The sequence below is a fragment of the Apium graveolens genome, chromosome 11 (assembly GCF_009905375.1).
Source record: "Apium graveolens cultivar Ventura chromosome 11, ASM990537v1, whole genome shotgun sequence".
NCBI classification, from domain to species: domain Eukaryota; kingdom Viridiplantae; phylum Streptophyta; class Magnoliopsida; order Apiales; family Apiaceae; genus Apium; species Apium graveolens.
Window position 1 is genome coordinate 25,694,970 of NC_133657.1, and position 24,233 is coordinate 25,719,202.

The following is a 24,233-nucleotide window of genomic DNA, read 5'->3' on the forward strand; positions in this document are numbered from 1 at the left end:
ACAACCTCAGGTTCTTGATTATGTTCTGATTCTGAATCTGACATATCGTCAAACTTCAGTTTCTCGGAAGGATCTTCAGTTTGGATACTAGGGAGTTTAGTGTCATCAAATGTAACATTGACACTTTCAGTTACTTTGTGTTGATCAATGATATACACCCTGTATGATCTTCTTCCATATCCAACAAAAATACCCTCATATGCCTTTGCCTCGAATTTACCACGACGATCATCTCCATCCTTGAGCACGAAGCATCTGGCACCAAATACATGAAAGTATTTGATAGAAGGTTTCTGTTCATTCATAATCTCATAGGGAGTCTTCATGAAGTCTTTGTTGATTAGAGTTCGATTCTGAGTATAACATGCAGTGTTGACAGCTTCAGCCCAAAAGTACATTGGAAGACCTGATTCACTTAACATAGTTCTTGCAGCTTCAATTAATGTACGATTCTTCCTTTCTACCACTCCATTTTATTGTGGGGTTCTAGGAGCTGAAAATTGTCTGGTAATCCCTTTGTCTGTACAGAATCCATTGAGAAGTGAATTCTTGAATTCTGTACCATTATCTGACCTTATTGCTCTAACAGGGACATTAGAATCTAACTCGATCAACTTGATATGATCAATCATAACTTGTTGTGCTTCATCCTTAGAGTGAAGGAATAAAACCCACGTATACTTGGAATAGTCATCAACTATCACAAGGCAGTAACACTTCTTTGACATCGAAAGAACATTAACTGGTCCAAATAAAACCATGTGCAATAATTGTAGAACACCAGTTATGGAGGATGTGTCAGTGCCTCTGTGACTTGCTTTCTTTGACTTTCCTTTCTGGCAAGCCTCACACAGTCCTTCTGGGGAGAATTCCAGCTGAGGCAGACCACTGACCAATTCTCTTTTGACAAGAGAATTCATTGTTTTGAAATTGAGATGAGAAAGTCTCTTGTGTCATAGCCAACTCTCATCTGACGATGCCTTTTCATAGAAACAATTGACTTCAGGATTTCTTCCAGAGTTCATGTCAGCTACGAACAGATTTCATTTCCTGATTCCCATCAAGGAGGGTTTTTCATTTTTCTTGTGCAGGATCTGACACTTCAGCTTGTCGAATAAAACATTGTAGCCGTTGTCACATAACTGACTAGTGCTAAGCAGATTGTGTTCAAGTCCTTGCACAACATACACATTTTCAATGATAACATTTCCAGCTAGCAAACAGCCATATCCCTCAGTTAAACCTTTGCTGTTATCTCCAAAGGTAACCACTGGGCCAGCTTTCTCAACCACATTTGATAGCAGGACTCTATCTCCGGTCATATGTCTTGACGATCCGCTGTCAAGAATCCACACTACCGGTTGTACCTATTTAATGCCCTGCAATACAAATAGATTAGACCTTCTTCGGAACCCAAACTTGGTTGGGTCCGACATACTTGTAAAATTGGCCTTTATCAGGCAAAACAACATTCTTAACTTTAATGTTCTCAATTTTCTCAATGACTGGACATTTGACCTTGTAAACAGCCTTGACAAATTTCTGTTTAGGCTTAAGCACAGATGTCTCCTTTCTAGATTTAGGAGGACTAGCAGTCTTAGACCTATCATGCTTCCTATTATTCACATGCTGACGAGGAGTAGTCTTATCATTAGAAACATGATTATCATTAAAATAAGCACACATCAAATTAAAAGCACAAGACATACAATCAGGAACACCACATGCTTTATGAGAGAGATTAACAATAGGCAACTTATGCATGGTAGACATGGCATTTTTGTTATCCAACTCATGTGTGTCTGAGTTAGTCTCAGTTGCTTTCACAACTTTGACTGGAACCTTTGACACACTTGACTTGGAAACAACTTTCTTATTAGCAAGATCTTCAGCACGGATTTCTTCTTGAATAATAAATGAGGTCTCATCAAATGGTTCAGCAATTGATTCTTTATAGAGTAGTTCATCAACACCCTTAAGCACATGTGGTACTTCCCTACCTTTAGCACAGACATGAGGAGGGGAGTTTATGCCTAATTTTCCAATAGCAACATTATAATTATAACATATTCCAGATGTTTGATTAACAGCTTGCTTATTGTAAAACTCTTTGGACTTCGAACAAGAATTAAAGTAAGCTTTAACCTTAGCCTCAAGACCGGTGATCTTGTCTTTGAGAATAGTTTCGAGTTGTCTATAACAGTCAACTCTATTCTCTAGAAAAGATACTTGTTCTTTTAATTTATCTTGATTAATGTGTACAAGTCTTAATTCATTGACCTCTTTCTCAAGGTCTTTGATTTGTTGATTTAACATTTCATTATCACGACGAGCACAATCTAAGGAACCTTCTAGATGATAAACTAATTCAGCATTAGTAAATTTTACCTCTTTTCTTGACGATGAGGTGTTTGCATCACTAGCCATGAGAGCAAGATTCCCAACTTCTTCATCTTCACTGTCAGTATCATCCCAGCTTCTTCCCTTTGCCTGGTAAGCCCTTTCGGATTTATTCTTCTGATTAGAATCATAATAGTTCTTCCTAACTTGTTTTGGCTTCCTGCATTCTGTGACAAAGTGTCCCAACTCATTGCAGTTGAAGCCTCGAATGGTGCTTCGATCAACCATCCCTGTTTTGTACCCACCACTGCTGGTGTTAGAGGATGAAGATCCACCTTTCTGGAATCTGTTGTAGTTGGACTTTACTTGAACTTGGGATTCCTCTTGAATCTGACATTGGAGAATCTCTTGACAATCAGGGCCATTGACTCATCTTCCAATTGCTCCAGTTCTTCCAAGGAATAAAAATCATCTCCTGATTGATTTGTAGTAGGAGTATCAAATTCTGCTACTATCACATTTTCTTCAGCCTTGGAAGACTGTACCATTCTTTCTGACTGTTGATATTGTTGTTGTTGTGGTTGTTGTTGTTGTTCTTCAGCTACTAGAGCAGTAGATGTGCTGACCACTCTTCCTTTCCCGTAGACTTCCTTCTGCTGAATCTGCTCCAACTCATAGGTTTTTAGCACACCATAGAGCCTTTCCAAAGAAATCTCACTCAGATCTCTTGCTTCTCTTATGGCAGTGATTCTATGTTCGAGATGAGTTGGCAGTGTTAAAAGGAACTTTTTGTTGACCTCCCTGATTGAATAGTATTTACCATTAATGTTCAGGTTGTTGATCAATGCATTGTACCTCTCAAACACTTCAGTGATTCCTTCTCCTGGATTGGATTTAAAGTATTCATACTCAGAGGTTAGGATTTCTAACTTATTCTCCCTAACTTCCTATGTGCCTTCATTAATCACCTCAATAGTTTCCCAGATGTGTTTGGAATCTTTACAGTTCATCACATGTCTATTCATCAAGGGATCAAGGGAATCTACTAAAATTAATTGAAGGCTAGCATCCAAGGAGGCTTCTTCTTTTTCCGCAGGAGAAAAATCCTCAGGATTCTTTACATAAGTTCTAGCTTTGGTAATCACCACATCATTTTCTATTACCTCTGGTTCAATAACCATCGGAATTTTTGGACCCTTCTTTAACACTTCCAGATATTTGGGATTTGCAACTTGTAAAAACAATAGCATCTTCTTCTTCCACATAACATAATTTTCTTTATCGAATAGTGGAATTTTAACGGTTCCAACTTTTTGTGTAGTCATTATGAATTTTTGAGTAAATAAAAATTCAAGGAGTGAAAGAATCACAAAAGTCTAGGATCTTGATTTGTTCGTTAATCAGAAGGCTCTGATACCAATTGTTAGGTCTCAATATGTTTGTAGAAGGGGGGTTGAATATAAACAATACCGTTTAATCGAATAAAATGCGGAATAAAAAAGTGAAACAAAATTCAAGTTAAAACTATTATTAAACTTGAAAGGTGTTACAACAACGGTATCGTTTACAAGGGATTAATCTCAAATAAATTATTCCAAATCTAGAATAAATTTGACATGAACTTTTTCTATTTTTGAAATAAAAAGGATCAAATGCTAAAAGCAATTTGAGATTAAGTTCTAGGGATTTTGATCCGCTAGTTAGTTACACAAGAACAAGAAAAGGATTTCTAGTGGTTTAGATTTAACAATTAATACTAGAAATAAATGTTCTGAGAAATTGCAATAAGTTCTCTGCTGTTTTTCTCTGTTCTGTGTTCTTCTATGTTTGATATTCAGTGCACTGCTTCTGTTGAAAATCAGCTTCAGTTCTTTCATATTAAATCAATCCTTGATTTAACTGGCAAGACAATCCTTTTAGCTTAGCAAGACAATCCTTTTAACTGGTTGAACTTTCGGTAGGACTATCCATTGAACTGATAGAACTTTCGGCAAGACAATCTAAATGAATTGGCATGACTTTCGGTATGACTATTGATTGTCATACCGATTGTCTTGCTAATACTAAATATAGTCTTGCTGGATTAAAACAGATTTTAATCAAATAATAATTCTGAATTAATTATCAATTAATTCAATTAATCAATAAATTAATCTTTGCAGATTTAATTTATTCTCTTAATTAAATTATATGACTTAATTAATTAATAGAGAATTAATACTAATCTTGAGCAGCAACCATTCTTCTGAAAATCTTTTGAAAATCACTGTCAATTATGAATCAATTCCACCACTTCAATGTTGACACTCGATGTATTGTCTGGTTCATGAGTGACTAACTTCCGTGACGTTTCTTCATGCCTTGACTTTGATACTCTTGATTTTCTTCAGACTAAATCCTTGCAATTAATTGATACCCTGACGAGATTTCTGTCACTTGATTAAATCCACAATCTTGATTTATATCACTGAGGCATGATCAGTATCTTGAGCTTCTTCCAGTGAATTAAGTCCTCAAGTCTGTAGTTGAACAATGTTACTTAATCCTTTGACATATGTTACTTTGAGAGATCTCTCTGACGATAGAACCACTATTTACTTGTTACATCCTTATTTGAGTTGAGTTAAATCCTCGAATAAACAAATAGGCTATGACATATGCCTTTCAAAAACACCTTAGTAGATTTAACTTAGTGTTTTTGTAGCTCTCGACGAATGTTATAATATAGTCCCGATGGATGAACTTTATAGTCCCGACGGATGACAACTGAACATCCATCGAGAGTGTAGCTTATGTAACAATAAGTATTGTAACACATTACTGCAAACAATAATGTTTTAGTTGAGTAGATACTGTAGGATTCTTTGAGTCATGTTGACTACTAGATTGATATGCAGAATAGGTCGGCTAATTATAAATATAAGATGTTCTGTAATTCTGCATAAGTGAAATAGAATCAAGTGATAGAAAGACTCCCGACGGATGATCTGCAAAGGCTCCCGAAAGATAATCAACAAGGCTCCTGACAGATGATCAACATAATTCTGACGGATGATAATATTCAAAATAGCAGTTGACGGTGACAACACAGTCACATGCATCAGGTGTTTACAAATGGAATGTGGCAGCCTAATTGCAGGATTTAGAGAACAAAGAAGCATTACCATTTCCATGCAATTGTGAAGATATTCAAAGATGCTGGATAGAGTAATGTAGCAGCATGAAGTTAGACTAGATTTAGTTTGTCTTATTGTCTTGTCTTACTATCATGTAACTTCATAATATATAAACCAAGTGTAGCAAGTAGAATAATTTAACTGAGTAAGCATTATTTTTAGAGAGATAGAAAAGGCTATATCTGTTAAGAATCCCTTTGTAATTCTGTAAGTTCTCGTGTTAGCAGCTGTGTGCTATTCAAGCATCATAGAGTTCTCAACTTTATATATATCTCTGGTGGATAAGTTCAAATACACTAGAAAGTTTTAAAACTTTGTGTTATATTGCTTTATGTTTTGATTTCTATTTTATTCTCATTCCGCACTTCTTGTAACACAATTATATGTTAAGTAAGAACATTCTTAAAATCAGAAAAAGTAGCCAAAATTACATTCAACCCCCCTTCTGTAATTCTTGTTGCATTGTTTGTGATTAACAATTCGTATCAGAGCAAGCTCTTGAAGTACAAAGAGTGTAAATATCACCACAATCAGCAAGATGATCAGAGAGGATGTTGGAGTGAAAATTCCATTTCTGGACAAAGACAACTATCACCACTGGAAGGTGAAGATGCACCTACATCTTCTTTCTCAAGATGAAGCCTATGTGGACTACATTGAGAGAGGTCCTCATGTTCCTATAAGAGCTGCTACAGGAAATGAGCCATCAATACTAAAGCCCAGACATGAATGGTCTGATCCAGACATTGAACAAGTCAAGATAGACAAAAAGGCCATGAATATACTATTTAATGGTGTTGATGGTAATATGTTTGACAACATCATAAACTGTAAAACAGCAAAAGAGGTTTGGGACACAATTCAATTTATTTGTGATGGAATTGAGCAAGTAAGGGAGAACAAAATGCAACTCTTGATTAAGCAATATGAACATTTTCACTATGAAGAAAATAAGTCACTCACTGATATATTTAGTAGATTTCAAAAGCTACTGAATGCTCTCAAGTTGCATGGAAGGGTCTATCAAACAAAAGACTCAAACCTTAAATTCCTTAGATCTCTACCAAAGGAATAGAAGCCCATGACAGTCTCTTTAAGAAACTCTCAAGATTACAAGAAATTCACCTTGGAAAGACTATATGGAATTCTAAAAACCTATGAGCTTGAAATAGAGTAAGATGAAAAGATGGAGAAATGAAGGAAAAAAGGAGGATCCATTGAACTAGTTGCTCAGCAAGAAAAGAAAAAAGAGATGAATGTTGAAGCTGTGGAATCTGTATCAAACTCAAGGGTTTGTGAAAGCAATGGTAAAGTGCTGGTAGCTGAAAATGAAGAACAATTGAGCCAAGATGACATGGATGACATAGATGAGCATCTTACTTTTCTATCCAGAAGATTTTCCAAGCTAAAATTCAAGAAGAATTTTGGAGCATCCAAGTCATACAAAAATATGGTTGATAAGTCTAAATTCAAGTGTTTCAAGTGTGGCTTGATAGGTCATTTTGCAAGTGAGTGTAGGAAGCTTGATTCTGGTAAAAAGAAGTTTGAGCCTGTTGATTACAAGAAATAATACTTTGAGTTACTCAAGCAAAAGGAAAGCGCTTTCATTACACAAGAAAATGATTGGGCTGCAGATGGATTGGATGAAGAAACAAACTATGTCAACCTAGCCCTAATGGCCAAATCAGATGAAACAGAAGTTAGGTCATCTGGTAATCAGGTAATCACCACTAACCTAGAATATTTAACTAAGTCTGAGTGCAATGATGCCATCAATGACATGTCTACTGAGCTGAACTGAGAAGGCACATGACCAAAAACATGACCGGGCCACACACACACTTACACACACCAACGCACGCACGCACACAACACACACACTTTACTCACAAACACAATTACACACACAACAACTCATATATATACGTACGGAACTGAACTGAGAAGGCATAGGACCAACCAGAGAAAGGACGACTGGAAAACAACGGTGAACAACAACAAGAGGCAGAAGAACGGAGGGAAAAAGAGGAAAGAAAATGACGGATAGAGAGAATTCGCGATAGAGAGGAGACGAGATTGTTCGAGAGAGAGAGGATCGAGTGAATAGAAAAAGAAAAATAAATACCCAAATTTTAGAGTGCTGACACGTATCAAACAATTGTGATATATGTCGTCTTTTAACAGACTGTAATTACGTGCCTTAGTTCTACCCCGAATTCATAATTAACGAACCAAGTTGCATAAAATAATTTTAGAAAATTATCAAGATAACCTTAAAATGTTACAAATATCCCGAACTTAATAAAAACTTAAAATTCATAAATTTTAAAACAATCTTTCAAACAAATTTATACCCGCTTTTAACAATTAAACGATTTAACGCGCGGGTGAAATTAATCCCAAAAATACCCAAAATAATTTTCAAATTCCCAGAATATTATAAACTTGATAAAATATGAGTTTTGTAATTTTTAAAGAATCTTGGAATTAAATATGGATTTTACAAATAAATGCAATCAGAATATCATTTAAAGATTAATAATTAGTGAAATATCGATTTCTCAATTTTATAAAATCCTAAAAATAATTATTGAAATTATAAAACCAATTTTAGAGACAATCCAGATATTTATGAGAATAAATATACAATAAAATCACTTTTAAACGCGAAACAAAACAAAATAACTTAATAATAAATTACACAATTCCAACCTATTCACCAATAAATCACAGATAAATAATAAAAACAACACACCGCTGCCAAAACCAATACACATATTTTATTTAATTTATTATTCAAGAATTACACCTTTAAAAATAATACAAACTATACGAGTCGTTATAACCAGTGCCAGATAGCTTGAATTGTCGTCGTTTAGTGGAGACTGTCTAGTGGAGCTTCATACCAAGGATTTGATTCTTAAAATCGAGAAAGAGATGAATAAAATAACACGATTAAGTGCGAGAATCATCGAATTTAAACAAAAGATGAGTGTTTCGAATTAGGAGATTTTAGAGTTTGTAGATTTGGTACTTTTGGAAATATAAATGCTGAGCTTTTGATATAAATCGATAGGACATAAATAGAGGAGTTTGAATTCATGATCAAAATTAATCAAGAAGCGTTTATTTGGCCGCAGTTTGAGAGAAACGAACTAGAATTTCGGTACACATAAATCATGAAAATCGAAAATGAACAGTAACATAATCACTTCACACATATTATATCTCTCTATCTATATCTATTTTAACTTAATGTATTTGTTTAAATTATTATAAATATAATTATATAACACTATAATTTATATATTTTTAGAATTTAAAATATGAAAATAAATTATTATTTTAAAAAATTGTATAATTGAATATAAATGTGTATAAATATATAATAAGGTTTCTCATTAAAAATGCATATTTAGTGAAAACTATAGGTATATTTATACAAGTTATTAATATAAACGGTAATATCTAAGGTCGTGATAGATAATCATAATTTCACATATTGACTATAATTCATATGACCAAGTAGTCAATAAAAAACTAAACATAAATGATTACCATTTAAATATAAGTTTGGAAATATGAACAAATTAATATATTTTAAAATATTAACAATAAAATATGATTAGGAAATGAAAATTTTATTTAGCACTAAAATAAAATTATTTCAGCCCCAGAAATATTAACTCTCTAACTTCGATCGGAAGAGATAATATTATTAAATTCTTTTAATTTATATAAAAAGATAAAGTAGATTTTTATATAAAACAAAAAAATGAAAAGAATTATAATAAAAAAATAGAGGATCAAACGTAGGTTGTAATTTTTTTTTGTTTTTAAGAAAATAATAATTTATTAATTAACTAGCTTAAAACTCGTGTCATGCACAAATTATTTTTTGATCAAATGTGTGTATATAATTATAAATATACACGCGTGTATAAGTTAGTGATATTTTAAAAGTAAATGGTGTTTTAGTTTTAAATTTCATGATTGAAAGATATAGTTTATTGTTAGTTATATATGTTTTACAAAAGATAAATATATTTTAATTAAAAGGTAAATTTTAGCTCGGGTTAATATAATATGAATTATCATTAGTTTGATTTACGTCTTGTGTTTGTATACATTATTTTGTATTAGACTAATGCACACTGTAAGAATCAAATTCAACAAAATATAGATTTATATTAGTTTAATTTTTTTAACCCACATCAATGGTAAAGTTTGTATGTTAGCCCAGATAAAAATACATATTATTTTATTTTAGCAGTTCAATTTTTTAAAATTTTAATTAATTTACTTTAACTTGAATTAATTGTATAATTTTTTTAGCTGGGATAAATAGTATTTATTGATTTGTTTAACTTTTATGCTGACTAACAAATTGTTAGGCATGAAATGCACATAGGAGGGGTTGAATGTGTTTTCTTGATTTTACTTACTTAAAACCTATATTGAACGTTTTCAAGATAATCAAGTTGAAAAATGTTTGGCTACTTGAAGTCAACAGACTAACTATATGTAGTGATAATCAAATAACTGAAAAGATAGAAACACAATTATCAAAACTCACTTGATTTATATTAAAATCAAATTAATTGTGCTACAAATATGTGTTCTTGAATAATAAGAAAACTCAGCTACTTCTCTTGAGACAATACAAGATTTCTAGATCTGTTTTCGTTATACCTAAACAAATGACTCGTGACATGTTTTCTGTAAATTGAGCTTTTATTGAGATCTGCATTACTTTATAGAGATGTCTCATGTCGACATGTAAAATGACTAGTCGATATCTCCACTTCTCTATATGTATTTTGAGTTATCGATATCTCCACTTCTCTACATGCATTTTTGACTTGTCGATATCTCCACTTCTCTACATGCAGTTTTGACTTGTCGATATCTCCACTTCTCTACATGCAGTTTTGGCTTGTCAATATCTCCACTTCTCTACATGATGTTTTGACTTGTCGATATCTCCACTGCTCTACATATACTTTTGTCTTGTCGATATCTCTACATGCCTTTAACTTTCTACAAGTAGAATGACTTCTCTATAAGTATAATGACATCTCTACAAGTAGAGTGACTTCTTTACAAGTTATTATGACTTCTCGATAGACATCTCGACATAACTTGATCTGTGCTTCTTGACATTTGACTTTGAAGATTTTTCAATCCATAACATTATTCTTCACCAAGTAGTTTATCATCATTCTGAGGCATGGTCAGGCTTGATCTTCTTCCAGAAATTTATTCCTAGCTTGTTGGATATTTACTAAAAAATACTCTAGTCTAGTCTACTTAACAATTTTATAGACTCAAGAACATTATTAAAAAATATATAAAATTACAAGTCAACTAAAACTTAGAATTGTCAAGTGACTTAGTCTTGTTATGTAAAGGCATGTCTTGCACAACACAAATTATCTCGAGTTTTGTTTTAATAAAAAGTAGTATATATATTTTTAGAAATAAAAAAAATATGTATATAAACTCAAATATTATAGAAACAGACCGACTATCAAACTTTTAATATTTTGACTGTTAGAGGTAAATCTCGTTATCCCACTTATTTTTACGCTGGCATTATATTACCAACGAATTAGGTGGAGTTTACTTTCATTTCATTTTAGTCTGAATCACTGGTATAAGAATTATATTTATGTTTAATTTAATTTTGATTTTAGGGTATATCAATATTATACATTATTTTGTTTAAGCCTCGAGCCCATTAAAAAGATAAAATCTGATTAAATGTCTAAGACTATTTTGTTCTCTCCCACTGTGAGAGTTTTAAACTTTCTCTCCTTTTTTCATTGATTTATTTATGGAACATTGTGAGAGGTGTCTCTGGGCACATGGCAAGTACACGAGATATTGATGAGCAAATGGCAGCTTTAGGCATTGAAGAGGATGAAATTGAAGAGCTTATCTTTGATGAAGATGTGGAGGAAGTAAACAAGTATGAACTATGTCTAGTAGGTCATTTCTTATCGGAGAAGACGGTAATAGTCGTGCAATGAAAAGAAAGATGGTTGATGTTTTGGAAGCTAGCAAAGGGAATTATGATTAAAGAGCTAGAAGTAGGGGTATACCTATTCTAATTTTACCACAAGGGGGATATGCGGTGGGTTCTTACTGGTGGTCCTTGGACATTTGATAACATGATGCTTATGTTGGTACCGATCAGCCCGGGAGAGAATCCTGTTTAAGGTATCTCCGTGTTATTTGAATATTTGGATTTAGATACGATCTTTCATCAGGTTTAATGACAACAGCAATGGGCAAGCAATTAGGAAATTTTTTGGTGAGTTTGTTATGTATGATCAAAAGAATGATTCAAGCTTATGAAGAGAATGCATAAGGGTAAGAATTAAGTTGGATACTCGAAAACCCTTGAAAAGGAAAAAGAAAATAGTGTGCAAGAATGGAAAAGAATTCACGGTGCATTACAAATATGAAAGACTAGGAGACTTTTGTTTTGTTTGTGGCATGGTGTCGCACACGAAGAGATTCTGTAGACGTTTTCTGGACAATCATGGTGAGACAATGGTAAGAGAATGGGGGAGCTGGTTACGTACCCTACCTCAGAAATTGATCGAACAAAATAGAAGCAAGTGGTTGTGTGAAAATGGAGACGGTGATTGGAAAGAACAATAGAGCTTCGAGATTTGAGGAGGTTGTTAATGGAGTTGAGAATTTTCAGGAATGTAATGATTTACTTCATATTGAACAAACTAATAAAAGAAAACGAGATGATGAAAATCTGACCTATTTATGGCACTGTAGGCTATTTCATATTAGTGAAAATAGACTGCGGATATTGCATAAGGAAGGGTTACTTGACCCCTTTGATTTTGAATCATATCCTACATGCGAGTCTTGTCTATTGGGTAAAATGACCAAATCTCCATTTAGTGGATATGGAGAGAGGGCTGCAGATTTGCTAGGATTGGTACACACAGATGTATGTGGACCAATGTCTACGCAAGCCATGGGTGGATTTTCGTACTTCATTACTTTTATAGATGATAGATCTAGATTCGGATATGTGTATTTGATGAAACAAAAGTCTGAAGCCTTTGAAAAGTTCAAAGAATATAAACATGAAGTGGAGAAACAAACCAAACACAGTATTATAACTCTTCGATCAGATCGAGGTGGTGAATACTTGAATGGAGAGTTTCTAGATTATCTCAAAGAAAATGGTATAGTCTCCCAGTGGACTCCTTCATATACTCCACAGTTAAATGGGGTATCTGAAAGGAGAAATCGAACTTTGTTAGACATGGTTCGGTCCATGATGAGCTATGCGAATCTTCCAGTATTCCTATGGGATTATGCATTGGAAACCTCAGCATATTTACTGAATAAGGTGCCTTCCAAATCTGTTCCTCAAACACCATATGAGATATGAAAAGAAAGGAAACCGAGTCTTAAACACGTTAAGATTTGGGGATGTCCAGCTTATGTCAAGAAAGTTGACCCAGATAAGCTGGAATCTCGATCCGTAAAATGTAATTTTGTGGGATATCCTAAAGGGACTTTGGGGTATTACTTTTACACCGATCATCGGGTGTTTGTCTCCAGACATGCTACCTTCTTGGAAAAGGAGTTTATCCTTGAAGGAAACAGTGGGAGCAAAATTGAACTTGATGAAGTTCAAGAAGCATAAACTACTACGGATCAAGTGGAAACACCTGTTCAGACTGAACAACCTTCTTTGGAACAGCCCATTCGTAGGATAGGGAGAGTGTATCGCCAACCTGAGAGGTATTATGGCTTTGTCATTGAGAATGACAATGAGTTATCAATCATTGATGATGATAACCCTGTGACCTATAATAAGGCTATGAGTAGTGTTGACTCAGAGAAATGGCATAGTGCCATGAAATTCGAAATGGAATCTATGTATACCAACCAAGTATGGACTCTGGTTGAGGCGCCTGAAGGTGTTAAGCCTATTGGGTGCAAGTGGGTATACAAAAGAAAGATTGGAGCAGATGGCCAGGTGGAGACCTATAAGGCCAGGCTCGTGGCAAAAGGATTCAAACAAAGGCAAGGGATTGACTTTGATGAAACTTTTTCGCCAGCAGCCCTGTTAAAATCAATTCGGATTTTACTTGCGATTGCTGATTACTACGACTATGAGATCTGGCAAATGGACGTGAAAATGGCCTTCCTCAATGGGGAACTTGAGGAGGAAGTGTATACGACACAGCCAGAGGGTTTTCTTTCCAAGGGAAATGAACACCTAGTGTGTAAGCTGCTGCGAACCATATATGGTTTAAGGCAAGCTTCTCGTAGATGGAACATCCGTTTTGATGAGACACTCAAAAAGTTTGGTTTTATCAAAAACATAGATGAACCATGTGTCTACAAGAAGGTTAGTGGGAGCGCGGTAACATTTCTTGTATTGTATGTGGATGACATACTTCTTATAGGAAATGATATACCGATGCTACAATCAGTCAAAGTATGGCTATCAAAGAACTTCACCATGAAGGACTTGGGAGAAGCATCCTACATTCTTGGTATGAATATCTATAGAGATAGATCTAGAAGAATGATAGGTCTTACCCAGGGTACATACATCCAGAAAGTGCTTAAAAGGTTTAGCATGGAAAACTCCAAAAGAGGTCTCATACCGATGAGCCATGGAGTGTCCCTTTCCGAAAAATGTCTCCTAAGACACCTGAGGAAAGAGAGCGTATGAGTAAGATTCCGTATACTTCAGCAAATGGATCTATCATGTACGCAATATTGTGTACAAGGCCTGATGTTGCTTATTCAATTAGTGTGACGAGCAGATATCAGTCCAATCCAGGTGAAGACCACTGGAAAGCAGTGAAAAACATCCTTAAGTACTTGCGAAGGACTCATGACATTTTTCTTGTTTTTGGTGGTGAATCTGAGTTGAAAATAGAGGGTTATACTAACTCTAGTTTTCAATCAGAAAGTGATAGAAAATCCATGTCAGGGTACGTGTTTACTCTGAATGGTGGTGCAATTCAGATTATTGAAAGAGGAGATGTCAACGTCGAGAGAGTTGACACACATAACAACGTAGCAGACCCACTCACAAAGCCACTTTCTTAGAGTCACTTTGATCGTCATAAAGATAAGATGGGTATTAGATACCAGAGTGATTTAATTTAGTACAAGTGGGAGATTGAAAGAGATATGTCTTAAGTCCAATCATGTATGAGGATTTAGGAATAACTTTTATGTAATCTGTTTTGATTTCATTGATATTAATAAAAGGCTTGTTTTGTTTTTATTACGGGCTCTATTTATTTAAATGTTTAAATAAGATATACCACAATTTAGAGTAAAGCTTTTTATGGATTGTGATGAGATCATAATAATGAGACCTAAAAGATGATAACTCTAAACTTAAATAGTTCCTGGTCGTAAGATTACTAACTGGTAATTAATAATCCGCAAAGATCAGTATATACTATGCTTCCTTCATTATGAAGGATGTCTGTTCTCATAGACATTTGTGTGGTGACACTATAGCTAGTATGTAGGTGCTTATTATAGAATAAGTTCACTGAACATGACTCACACAGCTGAACAACTGATGGAGTTCACGCACGTGTCAGCAGTTGTTTACATAGTGATAGTTGTACAAGTATCCTTAGACTTGAGGTCATTATAGTCATCTTGTGTACACTGAACTATGCTTTGGTTTAGTTCTTAGTCTCAAGGGAAAATTATAAGGGCTCTACGGGGTATAGGAATTTGTACACGAAGATAGTGTATGATCAATAAAGGATCTACCCCTTCCAGTATAGGAAGAGAATGTTCAATGCTGATCCACTTATGTTAGTTCAGGAATCTCTGGCCAGAGTGAATGAAATTAGAAAGGAGTTTCTAATTTACATTAAATAGAACTAAGCATAGTGAATGGGAAAGCAAGTGATTAAATAAGATAGGTTGGACACAAGTTCCATGCCTTGTATTTAATCGTGACATTGCAGGGTAGAAGGAATTAATTATACGGTAACTACTCACTGAATAAGTTCTTGGTATTCTAAGCAGTGAATTCGTATTATACGGATAATCGCGATATGCTGAGAAGTATCCCTCACGATGTAGAATAAATATGATTAATTAATTAATCATATTTAATGAATTAGAGAATTTATATAAATAATGATAAAATAGTTTATTATTATTTATTTCTACTACCGGCTTAATATTGAACCTACAGGGTCACACCATAAAAGAGAATGATTTAATGGTGGAGGAATTAATTAATAATGGCTGATAATTATTTATTTATGAAATAAATAATTAATTGGAAAATTTAATAATTGATTAAATGAGATTTAATTGATTATAAATTAATTAAGAAAAGGTTCTTAATATTATTAATTAAGAATTTAATTTTTGGAAATTAAATCAAGTGAGAGAATTATTTCTAAAGAGTTTAGAAAAAGGATTAATAATTAAAAGGTGTTTTAATTATTAGTGAGAATAATAAAGGGTTAATAATAATAATATTTTATGGGAAAATTTTCAGCTGAAAATTTTGCCTATAAATATACTATTATAGACCCTATTTTTGCCTCAACCAAAAAGATTTACAAAACTCTAATTCTCTCCATCTCCTCCTCCTTCATTACATTATTTTCTTGGTGGATACCGGTGGAGTGCTTCACACTTGAGGAGCAGCTGCTAAGGATCTCCGTTCATCATTTTTGGATCGCCATTAAAGACCTCCATCTTTCTATTAACGTAAAGCTTCCTAAGGTAAACATACTGAAGTACAAATTAAATATTATTTTTCGCATGGATCCTGCGGACGGTTTCAGTTTTTTTTGATTTAAATTTACGTTTTCGCTGCGTTTATGTGCTAAAAACCCTTCAATCTAGAACATTTGAGATCCGGGTGGAGTCCCCGTTGTCACTTGTTTATTAAACACCTCTGTAAATATGTTTATAATATTTTCCCGATACAAATCACCCCGAATGGCATTAAGTCTATGACCTGGTTTATAGCCTGCTGTAATAAGTCCGAACTCCTGCCCACCTTCAAACTTTTCCATCAAATCTTCTATCTCTCCAAATCAAGTCAGAAACCTTTCTACGAGCTTAGATTCCGGGCTGCAGAGTGTGGTTATGGCCCGGGTATGGCCAAGCCAGTTATGCACTAGACTTTCTTGAAGTACTGGAATGGGGAGTTAATAATGTTGAAGGGCTTCGACCTGGCCTTCCTGCCCTACTTTACCCTGGGAGGAGTTCAAACAAAGTTTAATCCTGCAATCTTAGAAGGGGAGGCTGTGACCCTAGTAAAGAAAGTTTGCGGCTGTCTCGGGTTTCAACCAACCCGGGATACTTTTATGAACCACAAGTTGTTGTTCCAACTCGGTTGTAAGTTTCCTGTCAACTCGGATTTCTTTCTTCCTTTTATTTGCATTTAGACTAGAGGATTCGGATTATGTGCCTTGCGTTTTTGGTCTTTTCAGGAATAGGGGTTGCCTTAGTTTGATCTGGATTGCCCACCATACTTGGTGATCCAGATTAGCTCTTCTTTTATTTAACTCAGATTGTTTGCTGTGCATTCGGTCTGGGTTGCTCTACCTTTTTAGTAACCCATGTCGAATTATTTACTTATTTTTGCATTCATATATCCGCTTCCTGAATTGGATTCTCGGTTGAATTAGGGGATCCGGGTCCCTTTACTTTTTATTGTTGGTTGCTTGGTCCGGATCACTTGATAACTCTATTTTGACTTTGTTCCTTTTCCCTATTCTGCAGGTTTACCACATTATAATCATTCTATTAAGGTGATAATGTCTTCTTCTGCCTACGCTGCTGCTTTCAATTCCTTGGGCCTGGCTTTCAAGACCTCCAAGGGGGCTCCCGGACCTGGATCTGGTTCTGCGGATGCTGATAGGGGTGTCGAGTCTTTTGCCCCCCCCCCAGAATATGGTTGATCCGGCCGATGTGTCTTTGCCTGATGATCCAGATGTCCAGGAGATTTCTAGGGATGAGGCCCCTCCTTCTAAGAAGAGAAAGTCGGCCCCGGGCAAGCCTCCCCGGGGTAAAGCTGCTATCTCCAACCGGGTCATCTGTGATTTGGAAGGAAAAGGCCCGGATGGGGGCCCCGTGAAAATTGGGACCAAGTCCCTGGTTGACTTAGCCGGGTTCATGTCGAGCATCCCCTCTGAAGACTAATGGGATGAGGTAGAGGGCTCTAGCATGGCCGCTGCTTTCAAGAGGGTGACTGGCCAATGGGGGCAGGTAACTTTCAAGCACTTTCTGATTTTCCGTCCAGATTGTACTTCACTAAGTTTCTTCCTTTTATTTCTTTAAGTTTCTTTACTGAATTATTCCATATTGGAGGTGCCATATCCATTTATTCGGATATCGCTTTCACTGAGGTCCGGGAGGCTAACAACAGGACCAGAGCTGAAAGGATCCATGCAGAAAGCCTGAAAGACGAGCTGTATGAGGCCGGGAAGGCTTTCGGACCGTGGAGTCCTATCTGAAGAACCAGCTCGAGGAAGAGAAGGCCCGGGATGATGGCCTTGCTGAAGAAGTGGAGAAGCTAAAGGCCAACCTGGCTGCTAAGGAGAATTTGAATAAAGAGGCTATCATTGCCGAGTTTAAAGCCAACGATATTTATGACTTTGAGGTCGCTCAAGCTGGGGGCCTGGGGTTCGCAGGTCCTGGATCATTGCTGAAAGGCATATCAAAACTGATCCCCTGGCTTCTTGGGAGAGCTTCATCCAAGAGTTCTTGATGGCCAAGGCAGCTATTGAACAGGGCAAGGGGGAGCCGGAGCCCTACGATGGTCCTAGCCCCAGCTTCCTTTAGATTTGCTTCAACTTTGTTAAGCTTCTTGGGCCTTGCCCATGTAATTTGTTGTTTTCTAGTGTTTCTGCTTCCGTACTTCGATTCTAAACAATTTGTAATATTTGGATTTACCCGGATTGGTGTTTTTAATTTGACCGTTACTTCAATAATTTGCTTATTTAGAGAATATTATTTCTTTAAGCTCTTAATCCGGGTAAGAGGGCCTTTCCGGGAGCATTTGCTTTGCGGTTTGACCCGGAACCTGGCTTGGATTCTAACCGAAGTGGTGGCTAGCACTTAGAAAATATTTAGTGCACAAAATGATTTTAATCCGGGCTGTGGCTATGGCCCCCAACCTGGATTGGGTTTATAGCCGGTGTGGTTTCGGGTATGAAACCTTACCAGGTTGGCATAGTTTTCCTTTGTACAAATTGGTTGATTTGGATCTGGATTTATGTGCTTAACCGGAATGTTGTTTGCTTGTGGTTTTGGCTTTCAATCCGGGTTATGATATCATATCCCGATTGATGTTTGCTTTTAATATTTGCTTTCAATTCGGGTATGACTCCATATCCGGATTGATGACTGCTTTTGCTTCTTTATGTACTTAGAGAATAGTCTAAGTAAATAGTAATTGCTTTCAATTCGGTTTAGGTTTTCTATCCGGGTTGACGTTAGCTTTTGATATTTGCTTTCAATCCGGGTATGACGCCATATCCGGATTGATGACTGCTTTTGCTTCTTTATGTACTTAGAGAATAATCTAAGTACTCAATAGATGTTTTTAACTCGGATTTGGATGCTTATACGGGACGATTTTTGCTTTTAATATTGGCTTTCAATCCGGATATTAAACCATATCTGGATTGATGTTTGCTTTATTTGCTCTATGTACTTGGAATATTTCTAAGTAAATAGTGGTTGTTGTTAATCCGGATTTGAATATTTAACCGGGTTGTTTGCTTTTAAATTTAGCTTCCAGTCCGGGTATGGCACCATATCCGGATTGTTTTTTATTTTCTTTCCTAGTAAGGTAAAGGAAATAATGACTTGCTGAAAAAGGAAAATTCTTTTCATTGACTTGAAATTTTCTTCATACAAAATATTGGGTCATAGATTGGTTGCTTGCCATAGGCTACAAGTTATTTGGTTGCTTTTTCTAGTGATAGAATTTTCTGAGCCTGAGTTCATGCCAGGTGTTCGGGATCTCAGATTCATCCATGTTCATCAGCTTATATGTGCCTGGCCTTAATACTTCCTTGATTTTATAAGGGCCTTCCCACCTTGGCATTAGTTTCCCAGTGTTGGTTGGATCTGAAGCTTCCGTGTCTCAAAGTACCAGGTCTCCAACTTGAAAGTTTTTGACCCGGGACTTCTTGCTAAAGTGCTCTTTAGTTTTTTCCTTGTACTTTTCCATCCTTGCAATAGCCTGGTCTTGGACCTCGTCTATTAGCTCAATGTTTGTCCTGAGCCCCTCCTCGTTGGCTACCTCATCAAAGTTGATTGCTCGGTGAGAGGGGGCTCCTACCTCGATGGGCAACATTGCTTCATTTCCATAAGCCAGTTTGAAGGGCGTATCCCCTGTGCTTGTGCGGGGACTTGTTTTGTAGGCCCATAGTACATTTGGCAATTCTTCCGGCCATTTGCTTTTGCTTTCTCTGAATCTCTTCTCGATTCCACAGTGAAGGATCCGGTTTGTTACTTTAACTTGTCCATTTCCTTAAGGGTAGGCTATTGATGATTTTTTGTGCTTGATACCCCGGTCCTGGAGGTAGGATTTAAACTCTGAACCAAAAAACTGTGTCCCGTTATCTGAGACCAGTACTTTTGGGACTCCGAATCTCATCAATATGTTATCCATGAATTTTATGCAATCCTGTTGGTTTATCGTCCGTATTGCCTTTGCTTCCGCCCAATTAGTCATGTAGTTAACTGAGACAGGTAGGTATCTCAGGTCTCCTCTGGCCCGGGGGAAGGGTCCCATGATATCTATCCCCCAAACGGCAAAGGGGATTGGAGATAGGACTGATGAGGGTAGGACTGGGCTGATCCGGGGCACATTGCTGAAGAGTTGACATTCCTTGTATTTTTCACAAACTCTATTGTATCCATGTGAATAGTTGGCCAGTCGTACCCTTATCTTATGATGTTATGAGCTAGTGCCTTTGCGGACATGTGATCCCCGCATATCCCTTCGTGAACTTCCATCAGAAAATACTTTGCCTCCCCTGGGCCAATGCACTTCAGGATGGGTGATGAGAAAGTCCGTCGATAGAGTATCCCCTCTTCAATGAAGAATTTTGTTGCTTTGGCTTTTAACCTTTGAGTCTTCCCTTTGTCTTCAGGGAGCTCTCCCTTCTCCAAGTAGTTGATAAACGGAGTCATCCAATTCGGGCTGTTATCTATCTCCATGACCTCTTCGGATTCTTTACTTGGCTTCTATAGTTGTTCGAAGTAAACAGAACAATCCAGGTCTGTTAAATTCTGAACCAGTTTGGATAGTGTATCGGCTTCTGAGTTTTCTTCTCGGGAGATCTGTTGAACTTGGCTTCTTGGTATTAAGGCAAGGTAGCTCTGGACCAGGGCCTGGTACTTGGCTAGAACTGGATCCTTGCCTATGTACTCGCCGTTTGTTTGCTTTACTACGATCTGGGAGTCGCTATAGATTTTGAGGTCCTGGATTCTGAGGGTTTTTGCTAGCTTTAATCCTGCTATCAGTGCTTCATACTCTACCTGGTTGTTGGTTGCTGCAAAGCCGAAGGAGATGGCAGTTTGAATTGTGAAGCCTTTTGGGCTCTTTAGAATGAGCCCTGCTCCTGACCTTTTATTTGTTGAGGATCCATCAACTTTGAGAGCCCAGGCTCCCGGGTTATCATCATTGTTGCTCTTTGGGTCAATGCTCATGGGCCTAGGCTCATCTTCCGGGAAGTTGCACTCTATTATGAAGTCGGCCAACGTATGGGCTTTGATTGCTGTTCTTGGGATGAAACTCAAGTTGAATTGGATTAGCTCAACTTCCCAATTTACCAACCTTCCTGAGATGTCTGGCTTGTGTATTATCTTCCTTAAGGGTTGGTTAGTTACAACCCAGATCTCCCTTCCTTGGAAGTAATGTCTGAGCTTCCTGGATACTGTGACCAAGGAAAAAGCAAACTTTTCTAGCCTTGGGTATCGGGTCTCCGCATCTTTTAGCACTTGGCTCACATAGTAAACTGGTTATTGTTTGCCATTCTCTTCCCTGATCAGCGCTGCTCTAATTTCAAGGGCCCCTGCTGATAGGTAGAGGAAAAGGGGCTTCCCGAGTTGGGCTTTGGTTAATACAGGAGGCTGGGAGAGGTACCTTTTAATTTATTCAAATACGCTTTGGCATTCCGGGCTCCAATTAACTTCTCTCTTGTTGGTTGCCCCTTTCAATAGATCAAAGAAGGGTAGGCATCTCTCAGCTAGCTTTGAGATGAATCTTCTAAGTGCTGCCAGTGACCCTGCTAGCTTCTGCACATCCTTCTGGGTCCTAGGAGGCTTCATCTCCTGGATCGCCTTTATCTTTTCTGGGTTGGCTTCAATTCCCCGGTTGATGATCATAAATCCAAGGAATTTTCCTGCCTCTACTCCGAATGTGCACTTTTCTGGATTGAGCCTGAGTGAGTATTTCCTTAAGTTGTCAAAGCATTCTCTTAGGTCTCTTATGTGATGGGGGATGCTTGTGGACTTTGCAATCATATCGTCATTTCCTTCCAAACTGGTCTTTGAATATTTTATTCATTGATTTCTGGTAGGTTATTCCTGCATTAGTCAATCTGAAAGGCAGCATTACATAGGCATAGACCGTCTTGTGGGTGATGAAGGTTGTCTTCAGGATATCTTTCAGATTCATTTTGATCTGGTTGTACCCCGAGTAGGCGTCCATGAAACTCAGCATGACGTGCCCGGATGTGGCGTCAATCAATTGACCAATATTTGGCAAGGGATAAGGATCTTTGGGGCATGCACTATTCAAGTCGGTGTAGTTGACACACATTCTCCATTTCCCGTTTGCCTTTTTCACCATCACAACATTTGCCAACCATTCCGGGTACTTAACCTCGCATATGATCTTAGCTTTCAGTAGTTTCTCAACCTCTTCATCTATTGCATTCTGCCTCTTTGGGGCAAAATTTCTTCTCTTCTGCTTAACTGGTTTCCTCTCGGGGTTGACATCCAAGCTATGCATTGCTATGGATCCATCCAACCCGGGCATGTCTCTTGGGCCCCAGGCGAATATCTCGGAGTACCCTCGGAGTAATGATACCAGGTCTTCTCTGAAGGTAGCTTCGAGTCCGGATCCTATTTTTACCTCCTTAGGATGATTGCTTGCATTGATCAGAATTGTTTCTGTTTCTACTGCAACCTCAATCTTGGCTTGATCCATGTTTGATACCAACTGTTAGATCCATGCATCTGTATTCTTCTTCATAAAGAGCTAACCCTGGGCTGTCATTTCTTTTTGGTTGCTTTCCCATACTTCATTTGTTTCGGGGTTGGTTGCCTGCACAGTAGGGTTGCCCTTGCTGAGGCCTGGGCTCAATTCAATCTCTGCTGTGACTTGGTTGCTTTTTTTCTCTTTCGAGATTGGCTTGGTTGCTTTTGGATCCGGGATGGATTCTATAATCTGGACTTCTTTTCTCGCATCATCCCTTGAGCGGGGGCGATGTTTCTTAATGTTTTACTGTTTGCGAAGGACTACAGCCTTCCTCTTATTATCTTGGTGAGTTTCAGCCATGACTAGGGCCTGGCTATAGCATCTTTCTGCGACCATATAGTCTCCCTTAACTTCTCATATCCCCGTTGGAGTTGGGAATTTGATCTTCAAGTGTGATATGGAGGTGATTGCTTGTATCCTGGTCAGAGCTGAGCGTCCAATTATTCCGTTGTAGGATGAAGGAGTGTTGATCACGTAGAATTTTATGACATGGGTGACTTGGTTTAGGGCCGATCCAAATATCACTGGCAAGTATAAGGTTCCCAGGATCGGGACCAAGTTATTCCCAAACCCATGTAGAGGGTCCTCTAGGCATTCATTTGAGTGCGCGCTCCCTAGTTTCATCCGGTCCACAGTATGCTTGAATAATATGTTTACTGAAGAGCCGTTGTCTATCAGCATTCTCCTAAAGCTTTATTGTTATTCGGGTTGACCCCTTCGTAATCCTTGCTGCTGAATGAGATTACCATCTCCGGGTAGGATTGGATGGAGAGTACTTCATCTCCTGAGCCTGGGCTCCTAGGGGGAGAGTGGGACCCCCTAGGACCACATTTACTACATTTGTTCCTCTCCTTGGTTTGTTCTCCTTCTGATTTGTATCCCGGGAGATGTATTGATTCAGGTTACCCTTCTTGACTTGGTCTTCAATGAAGTATTTGAGAGAGAGACAATTTTCAGTTTTATGCCCATGGGTTTCATGATAGTCGCATTGTCTGTTGTAAGGCCTGCTCTCTGGGGGAATCTGCATGGGCTTCAGTGGGTAATAGAATGGCTTTCCCTTGATCTCCTTTAATATCTCTTCCCGGTCCTGTTCAGTGGTGTCCAGTCTGGCTCTTGCCTAGGCTCTCTGGCTTGCCTAGGTGGACCAGGATCGCTTTTAGATTCTGTCTTAGGACCCAGTCTTTGAAATATTGGAGTGTTTTGCACCACATTGGTCTGTTGGGCTTGTTGGCTTTGTTTGAACTTCTTTTCCTGATGGTAACCCCCTTTCGGTCGGTCATCAGAAGTTTTGTTCCTGGATCTTCCATTCCAAGTCATCCTCATTGCCTGGAGGACGTCCGTTTCCTTTATGAACTTGGCTGCCATAGAGTAGGCAGCAGCTAGGCTTTGTGGCTCTTTGTTTATCAACTCTACAATGTATCTTTCATTGTTTTCCGGAT